Raw genomic sequence first — 8,038 nt, 5'->3', positions numbered from 1 at the left:
ACACGGCTGTGAGGGGCTCCAAGCCCGATCTGATTTTGGGCGGTCCTGTGCCCAGATCTCGATGGCCGGTGGCGCCTGGATTGGAGAGGCGGGAGCGGCGGTGCCGGTGGGTGCTGGTGGTTTCCTCCTTGCAAGCGTGTGCACGTCCAGCTCCTGGAGCAGGGGCGCCGTCCAGCTTGTTGGTGCTAGAGGAAGCTCGGGCAGACCAGATCTAGCACGGAGGTCCGGTCCTTGCGTGCAGCGGTGCGAGCACGTTAAGTTTTGGCCTGGTTTTTGCTCTGTTTCGGCGCGCTGCGGTGCGGGCCGGTCAGCGATGGTTCTACTTCAGTTTTTCCTGGTGCGCTGCGGTGCGAAGTCTCGCCAGATCTGCGCACGGAGCTGGAGGACGACCGGAGCCGATTTGGTTCGCCCAGGTCCTGCGTGCGGCGGTGCGGACCGGCCAGGTTTGACGTGTGCTCGCCTAGGTTCTGCGTGCGGCGGCGACTATCCCGTGTTTAGTAGTGTGTGCTTGGCCTTGTTCTGCCCGGTGGTGCTGGTTTGGTCTCGGATCCTGGATGGTTGGCGGAAGGCTTAGCTCCGGATGAAAAATCCTGCATCGACTTCGTCGGTGCCGACGGTAACGGCATCTATGGATGTTGTCTTCCTCCTTGGAGGTGCCGCCGTGGAGCTCATTGCTCTTCCTGCCTCATGGCTGAGGTCTCCGGGTGAAAACCTAAAATCTGGCGGAGCTAGATCGGATGACAGCGGTGTTCTCGATACCACTTCCTTCTTGGAGGCGTCATCTTGGAGGCCTCGACGACGGATTCCGATGGTGTGCACGGTTGCTGGCGGATCTTGGGTTTGTGTTGGTGCCGGCAGGGTTCTGTTTTCTTTCTTTTCTTTCTGCACTAGCCCTTTTGCGATGCTTTCCTCCTTTGGAGGTGTTCTTGTTCTCTTCTTCTGATCAATGAATTTGGCAGTCCTCCTGCTAACGTTCAAAAAACATTAGATGAGTTATCATCAGAAAAAGCTTTTGCAAAAGTAGTGCAACATTCCCGTAGATTGCTGTCATCCAACGACATCAGATTTTTTGAATTGAATACAAACCAAAACACCTTTTTAAATTTCTTCAACTGCTCAAAGAGGTCCATGAAAGAATTGAAGTGTCAACGATGGCTAGAAAATTATGAAGAAAAGAGGATACAGAAAATTAGAAATTTATACATCGGATGATTGAAACCCTAGACGTGTAGATAGAATGACAGAAAATTAGGATGGATCATGGATGGATGAATAGTTGAATATGTACTAATAAAGAATAAAAAGAACTACAGAAATAGGGCTTTGGGGGGAATCGGGGATGGATCAGGTCATCAGGAACATGTACATGAATGGATTCATGGATATGTACCGTTTAGTATAGATACTAGTGGCAGGGGCGCGCCTCCTCTGCGGTCCTTTGCGCACCAATCCAGCTGTTTTATTTGTGAACGTGCGTATGGAACCCAGATGGACACCAGTTGTTCAAAAAAGAGCACAATTAACATAGGTGCAGCAGCAAACCGTTTAGTGGTAGGTCTATATTAACATAGAGAGGTCATATTCTTGCAGAGTGGATTAGAAGCACGTCCTAGAAGCACGTCCAACAGGTAAAATGATAACCAGAGATACATAGCTCTCTACTGCCAAAAAGAATCAGAAATACATAGCATCTAAAACTGAATGCTAGCTACTACGTTGATTCTTCCTTTTTGAGGGAGTGAACGGTGTACCTCGGCGCCCATCTTTATATGTTGTTGCTTCCTGCACCCGCTGCAGCTGGCACCACGCCTCACCTCATGGTCGCTGCCGAGCAGCCGATCAGCTCCATCTTGCCCGTCGTTAGGAAGTTGGCCCACTCCAATGCCCCGGAGTGACCAGCATGATCCGCAAGAACCCTATAAAATCAAGAAGTTCAGGGACATGGGCAAGATCTTTGTATAAAACGACCAAAGAATTCGATATAGAGAGTGAAAAAGGAGGCAAACTCATTCTGCAACTTCTTAAGCTTTAGCTCCCCAGATTTATTATCTTACAGTAAAGTGAAAGATAATCAAAACAAGACTTTATAGATAATCAAAATAAGAACTCATTCTGGCGAATTTAAGGTCCTACTCTTATCATGAGCTGCAGGGACAAGTTCATGCCTACCATATGCACACGAAGGGTTTAAAAAACACGACATAATTACCTAAAATATGCAGGTGGAATTTCCAGTTTGCTCCATTACGTTAGTAGCCCTGCCCAATGAGAATTTGAGACATGCCAGCCACCAAGATCAGGAACAGGCAAATCACAGGGGAGACAAAGTGGGGTTGGGGAAGGAGGAGCTACTGCCCGTGAAGCAAGCTTGAAAATTTCCCCCTGGGGTAACCAAAGGCGAATAACTTCAGCGAGCGATCTCCAAAAGAGAGCCATTGTTAGTACTCCCTCCGTTCCAAATTACTCGTCGCAAAAATGGATGTATGTAGAACTAAAATACATCTAGATACATCCATACCTGTGACAAGTAATTTGGAACGGAGGGAGTAGAATATAAGGGTTGTGTACATGTAACTTCGGCATCCTTCCCTAATTCAGCTGCACATCAAGAAAAAATTCAGTCAAACAGAATGTTTAGAACTTCAGCATCATTTTCAGCCTAGAACTAAAAAGCAGCTAAATTTCATCGCTGATATCAATAGTGGTAGAGGCAAACTTATGTAATTCTGTCTACTAATGTAAAAATGAGCACAATTAAAGAAATCTTAGGTGTTCTTTTTCGATTCGTGCTTATTTACCCCTTGTATATGTGAGTTAAAATAAATACACAGCAAGCTAGTTCTACAGGTTTTTGGATAGCAGCGACTTATGTTTGCGCAGAGACTGATTTAAATGGGCTAATCCTGCCACCCAGAGGCCGAATTTGATGAACACATATGAAATAATAAACTCAGATTGCAAAAGGGGCTATATACAGAAGGGAGTATAAAATCAACCATCAGCCTACCAAGGTTCAGATAATGATAGAAAATACTAACATCGATACCCATGTCCCAAAGAAAAGAGAACGAATGCGAGCCATAAACAGAATTAGCAAGTTTGAGATGAAGAGGTGCAAATACTAAGCAGAGAATCTACTAAGGATGATATAGCTAAAGTGAATCCCTAATGTTTGGTGGTGCTAGTATCCATTTGGAAGACCAAACTTTAACTTAGCTTAGCGGGTTGATTGCATGAAGTAGCATCAGTATGTGTGTCTCAGAACTGTTACGCATCAATTATTGGAAGCCGCAACAGCAATATAAGGGCTCAACTGAATCAGCTTCTATCGAACGAACGAACGAACTGACCTCGATTGAAACCTTGAGTTTTCCGGCACCGAGCAGAGCAGAGCAGATCTCAGTCACTCACCAGAAATCAAGACGAAATCGTGCGCACGCACGAGCGCACCTCGAATCGTAAGCCAAAGGATAAGGAAGCCCCCGATCAGATCAAAACCGAATGGACGGGCCCTGCCATTCGGCAGCGCGCTAGCTCAGGGAGAGAGAGGCCGACGTCCCGACACATATATCAATACAGGAAGAAAAGGTTTCTTCTTGAATTTGAAATGCAACATTCAACTATTTAGTACAGTATAAGTATAACTGACAGAAATAAACGATTGCATTGGAGGAAATCCTAAGACTTAAATTTTGTATAACTCGTGCAACATTTTGCACTTTGCTACATCGTCCAATGAAGTTGTAATTCCTTGAAGCTGTAGAACTTCTACCAATACTCAGTACACAAATGTTTGGCTCAGACTAATTCCAACAAATCTGATATTGAACAACACAATGTTTCAGGAGAATAACGAACCTTTTGGTGCCTTCTTTGAACACTACAGTCTCGACTGTCCAGTGCTGCCACGTTGTCATGCTTGTTACAGAGCAATTGAACCTCTAGATGTTGGCTCTACAAAGAAATAACAGAAAGGCAAGATTGTAGATAAATAAACTCTATCAGTACAGAAGAAGCACTTGCTGAATACTGAACATGAGTAACACAAAGATACAATAGAAAATAATTACTGTTATCAGTGTATCATGTATGACCTGAGATGCCACTTTCATCATAAATATAGGAGATCTAGGAACTTCTCCTTGCACTTGCTTAAACAAGGCTCTGACCTCATCATCGTTGTGTACCTGTAAAACCATTTGGATGGCATAAAAATCATCTTTGGTTAATATACAATATTTGCAGAAAACTTGAGTTCATTTTGTATGGACAGTGGACATTTCCATGCAACTGTTTGGAAGTAGAGCATTCAATCTCACTATGGTAGAGTTGAATTAAAAATATTAAAAGAATATCAGCCTCCCTTATTCCTTTACAACCCCCACCCCATGATAAATTTTTGCCCAAAAACAAACATGTCATTATTCTGTTCTTAGTCTCAACTACGTACAGATTATTATACAACATTTCCACTGCCCTGCCCTGAACATTAGTACAAGAGACCCAAGTACAAATAAAGGACCTAAAATGTCCCTACAAACAAAACAAAATTACAAACTTGCACCTAGCACACATATATCCTACTTATCCGTACACAGTCTACAACTTATCCAGTAGACCCGCAAGGGCAAAAGGTACTTTACGTATTGAACTGAAATTAGGAGAAAAATGACTTGAAGGTACAACAGAAATCTGATTTGATCAGATTAATATGCAATAAATGCAAAGCATGCCTGCTCGAGTTGGATCAATGTCAAACTAAAAAAGCTCAAATCAAATGTATGTATCTGAAACATTAGAATTATCTCCAAATCATGCAGAAGTTGAACTGTTCCATGTGAAATTCCTAAAAAAAAAACTCATTACCCTGCAAGTAGTGCTGCACTTGAGTGCATTCTCGAGTCATACAGATTCCTAGTTTCCTACTGCTACAAAGCTATAATAATCATTGGATTAGTGCAAGGAACAGAAGTGTAACGATGTGTAGTGGATTCAAGAAGTGGGAGGGAGGTGCAGGGGTTACCTTTTTGCAGGTCAACGGGGAGGCGAGGTAGTAGATGCAGTCAGTTCTCCGACCACGCCACAGCTCCTCCTCGTCAACCGGCATGTGCGGCGACGGAATCCATCGCTGCAGTAGAGCGAGCAAGGCCGAGCAGCTGAATCAAAGGAAGCAACATAGGAATGAAGCGGAAGCACTTCTCCTTGACCTGGATTTATTATTTCCACCATCAAGCCGAGCCTGCCGCCTCCCCCATGACAGATCAAACCACCACCAGCACCTGCTCGCTTGCATAGGCGAGGAGATGAAGACGAGGACGAGGGCTGGGGAGACTGGCGGGGACGGGGGCGGGGGCAGGAGTAGGCGGTGGTCCAGCGAGGAGACAGAAGGACAGTGCACGCTGGGAGCAGAGTTTGAGTTTGTTGAGTCTGAGTCTAGTATAGCGATGCATGCCATCATGGTGAAGTGGACTGATGGATTAGCAGAGGTGAGACCTGATCGTCAGTCAAGTGAACCAGGAGTTGTGAGTACATGCAAGTACTAGTTAGATTTAGTCAAGAACTAGCTTAGTGGTCGTTCTGTTAGTGTGAAGCTGCATGCACCCGTGTAGTGTGAAGTCCCAGTAGCCAAGTCGTGATCAGATGGACGTGGAGCTAGAGAAGCGGATCGCGGTGCCGTTGTGGACTAGCTCCTTCGTGGCAGTGACTCAACGCTGTGTGCGTGTGGGTAGTGGTGAGTAGAAATCGGAGCGAAGCCGGTGTGTGGCTTGGTCAGTGCGTTTGCTCCCCTTTAAAAGGAGTTGTAATCAGTTTGTTTGATTAAGCAAAAAAAAGAACAAGAGAAAAGCGGCAGAAGTGCGTTGCCACCAAAAGCTCTGTGTGTTCTTGTGTGCTGTGTGTGTGCCTGCCTGAGTTCATCTCCTATCCTAGGTAGAGATTACATTTGGTATTAAGAGCTATGGTGACTGAAGGTTCGCGCACTCCGTCGCCGGGTCGCCGCCGTGTCTCGGCCTCGCCGGTGGTGCGCCGAGGCCGGAGCCTGACGCGGCGTGGCTGCCGCGAGGTGGTGGTGCAGCAGGAGGTCGTCCACCAGGCCAGCAGCACCGTCGTCTACCCGCCGCTGACGGCGACGAACTACTTCGAGTGGTCGCTGATCATGAAGGTGAACATGGAGGCCCAACGCGTGTGGGACGCCATCGAGGGAGGCCGGACATTCAGCCAGGAGAGGGCGGTGCTTGCGGCAATTCTGCGAGCCGTGCCGGAGGAGATGCACTCCACGCTTGCCGTGAAGGCGACGGCAAAGGAGGCATGGGATGCCATCAAGATCATGCGGGTCGGCGATGCCCGCGTCCGTGAGGCCAAGGCGCAGACTCTTCTCAAGGAGTTTGATGCCGTCCGCATGAGGAGCGGGGAGACCCTCGATGAGCTCGCCATGCGCATGAACGGGATCGCCAACAAGCTGCGCACGCTCGGTGAGAACCTCGACGAGGTGAAGGTCGTGAAGAAGCTTCTCCGCATCGTGCCATCCAAGTATACCCAGGTAGCCATTGCCATTGAACAGCTTCTTGATCTTAAAACCATGTCCATGGAAGAGCTTGTGGGAAGGCTCAAAACGGCGGAGGACCGGAGCGACTTGGACGAGGGCGCCAACAACTACGACCAGGGTGGTGGGAGTCGCCTGCTCCTCACGGAGGAGGAGTGGCTTGCTCGCCACCGCAGCGGCACCGGCAAGAAGAAGGGCAACTTCGACATACGCAAGGTGCGTTGCTACAACTGTCAAGAGTACGGGCATTACTCCAAGGACTGCACCGAGCCAAGGAAGCAGCGGGCGCTTCTTGCTGCCGCGACGGCCGACGACGAGCCGGGGCTGCTGTGATGCTACGGCATGGGAGTTCCCAATAAAAGAGAACAAAATTAAGGGGGTGATTGTTGGTGTTAATCTTGTTGTTTAGGAGTTTATTATGTTTTATTTCTGTTTGAGTTTGTTGAGTCTGAGTCTAGTATAGCGATGCATGCCATCATGGTGAAGTGGACTGATGGATTAGCAGAGGTGAGACCTGATCATCAGTCAAGTGAACCAGGAGTTGTGAGTACATGCAAGTACTAGTTAGATTTAGTCAAGAACTAGCTTAGTGGTCGTTCTGTTAGTGTGAAGCTGCATGCACCCGTGTAGTGTGGAGTCCCAGTAGCCAAGTCGTGATCAGATGGACGTGGAGCTAGAGAAGCGGATCGCGGTGCCGTTGTGGACTAGCTCCTTCGTGGCAGTGACTCAACGTGTGTGCGTGTGGTTAGGTTGAGTAGAAACCGGAGCAAGCCGGTGTGTGGCTTGGTCGGTACGTTTGCTCCCCTTTAAAAGGGGTTGTAATCAGTTTGTTTGATTAAGCAAAAAAAAAGAACAAGAGAAAAGCGGCAGAAGTGCGTTGCCACCAAAAGCTCTGTATGTTCTTGTGTGCTGTGTGTGCCTGCCTGAGTTAATCTCCTATCCTAGGTAGAGATTACACACGGGCGCAGCGCGCATGAAGATGGAGGACGGCAGTGACGTGGCGAGGGAGCCAGACCACGGCGGTACCATCAGTCGCGGCGTTGTCTGGCTGGCCGCCTTCACCGGCGCCGTCTGTGTGGTCATGGGCGTGATTTATGGGCTGGCTTTCTGCTGCAGCAGTAGCTGCTGGTGCCAAGGGGTCCCATGGTTCGTCCTCGTAGTGTTGGACGCGGTCGTGGCCACCGGGTGCGGCATCTGGGCCATCCTCGCCCTCCACTTGTGCTGCGGTTGATGGCGGTCCGGCTGCCTCGAGAGGCGCCATGACGGTGTGCTCGAGTCCATGCTTAGTTGGTCCATTCATTAGAGCTAGCTTGTGTCGCATTCATGCACGTATTCATTAGTTACATCATTGTGTACGTGATCACGTGACCTGTATAATTCTATCGCACTTCAATTTCTTGTTGGCAATATTTTGCAGTTCAAACCGTTACTCTAGGTATGATATGTTCTCACAATTGACTTCGTGTTGACGATTGATCAATACTAAATCTCACTTTT

At 47.8% G+C, this 8,038-nt stretch overlaps 1 long non-coding RNA gene across 6 annotated transcripts; it reads right to left on the bottom strand.

Moving 5' to 3' along the window:
* Window positions 1-1,098: 1,098 nt before the first annotated feature.
* Window positions 1,099-4,953, bottom strand: LOC125546298. Of its 6 annotated transcripts, XR_007300554.1 has the most exons (8): window positions 4,867-4,948; window positions 4,095-4,187; window positions 3,859-3,954; window positions 3,351-3,530; window positions 2,519-2,598; window positions 2,210-2,382; window positions 1,752-1,916; window positions 1,099-1,454 (listed from the first exon to the last, which is right to left on the bottom strand). It is a non-coding gene; the product is annotated as an uncharacterized LOC125546298 (long non-coding RNA). The 6 variants fall into 6 exon arrangements; XR_007300555.1 differs by lacking the exon at window positions 1,099-1,454 and having other exon boundaries at window positions 1,530-1,916; window positions 2,210-2,419; window positions 4,867-4,950; XR_007300552.1 differs by lacking the exon at window positions 1,099-1,454 and having other exon boundaries at window positions 1,530-1,916; window positions 4,867-4,949.
* Between the last annotated feature and the right edge of the window lie 3,085 nt (window positions 4,954-8,038).

This window comes from Triticum urartu, chromosome 3 (assembly GCF_003073215.2).
Source record: "Triticum urartu cultivar G1812 chromosome 3, Tu2.1, whole genome shotgun sequence".
Taxonomy (NCBI): Eukaryota; Viridiplantae; Streptophyta; class Magnoliopsida; order Poales; family Poaceae; genus Triticum; species Triticum urartu.
The sequence above is the reverse complement of the archived record's forward strand: the minus strand, read 5'-3'. Positions and strand labels throughout refer to the sequence as shown.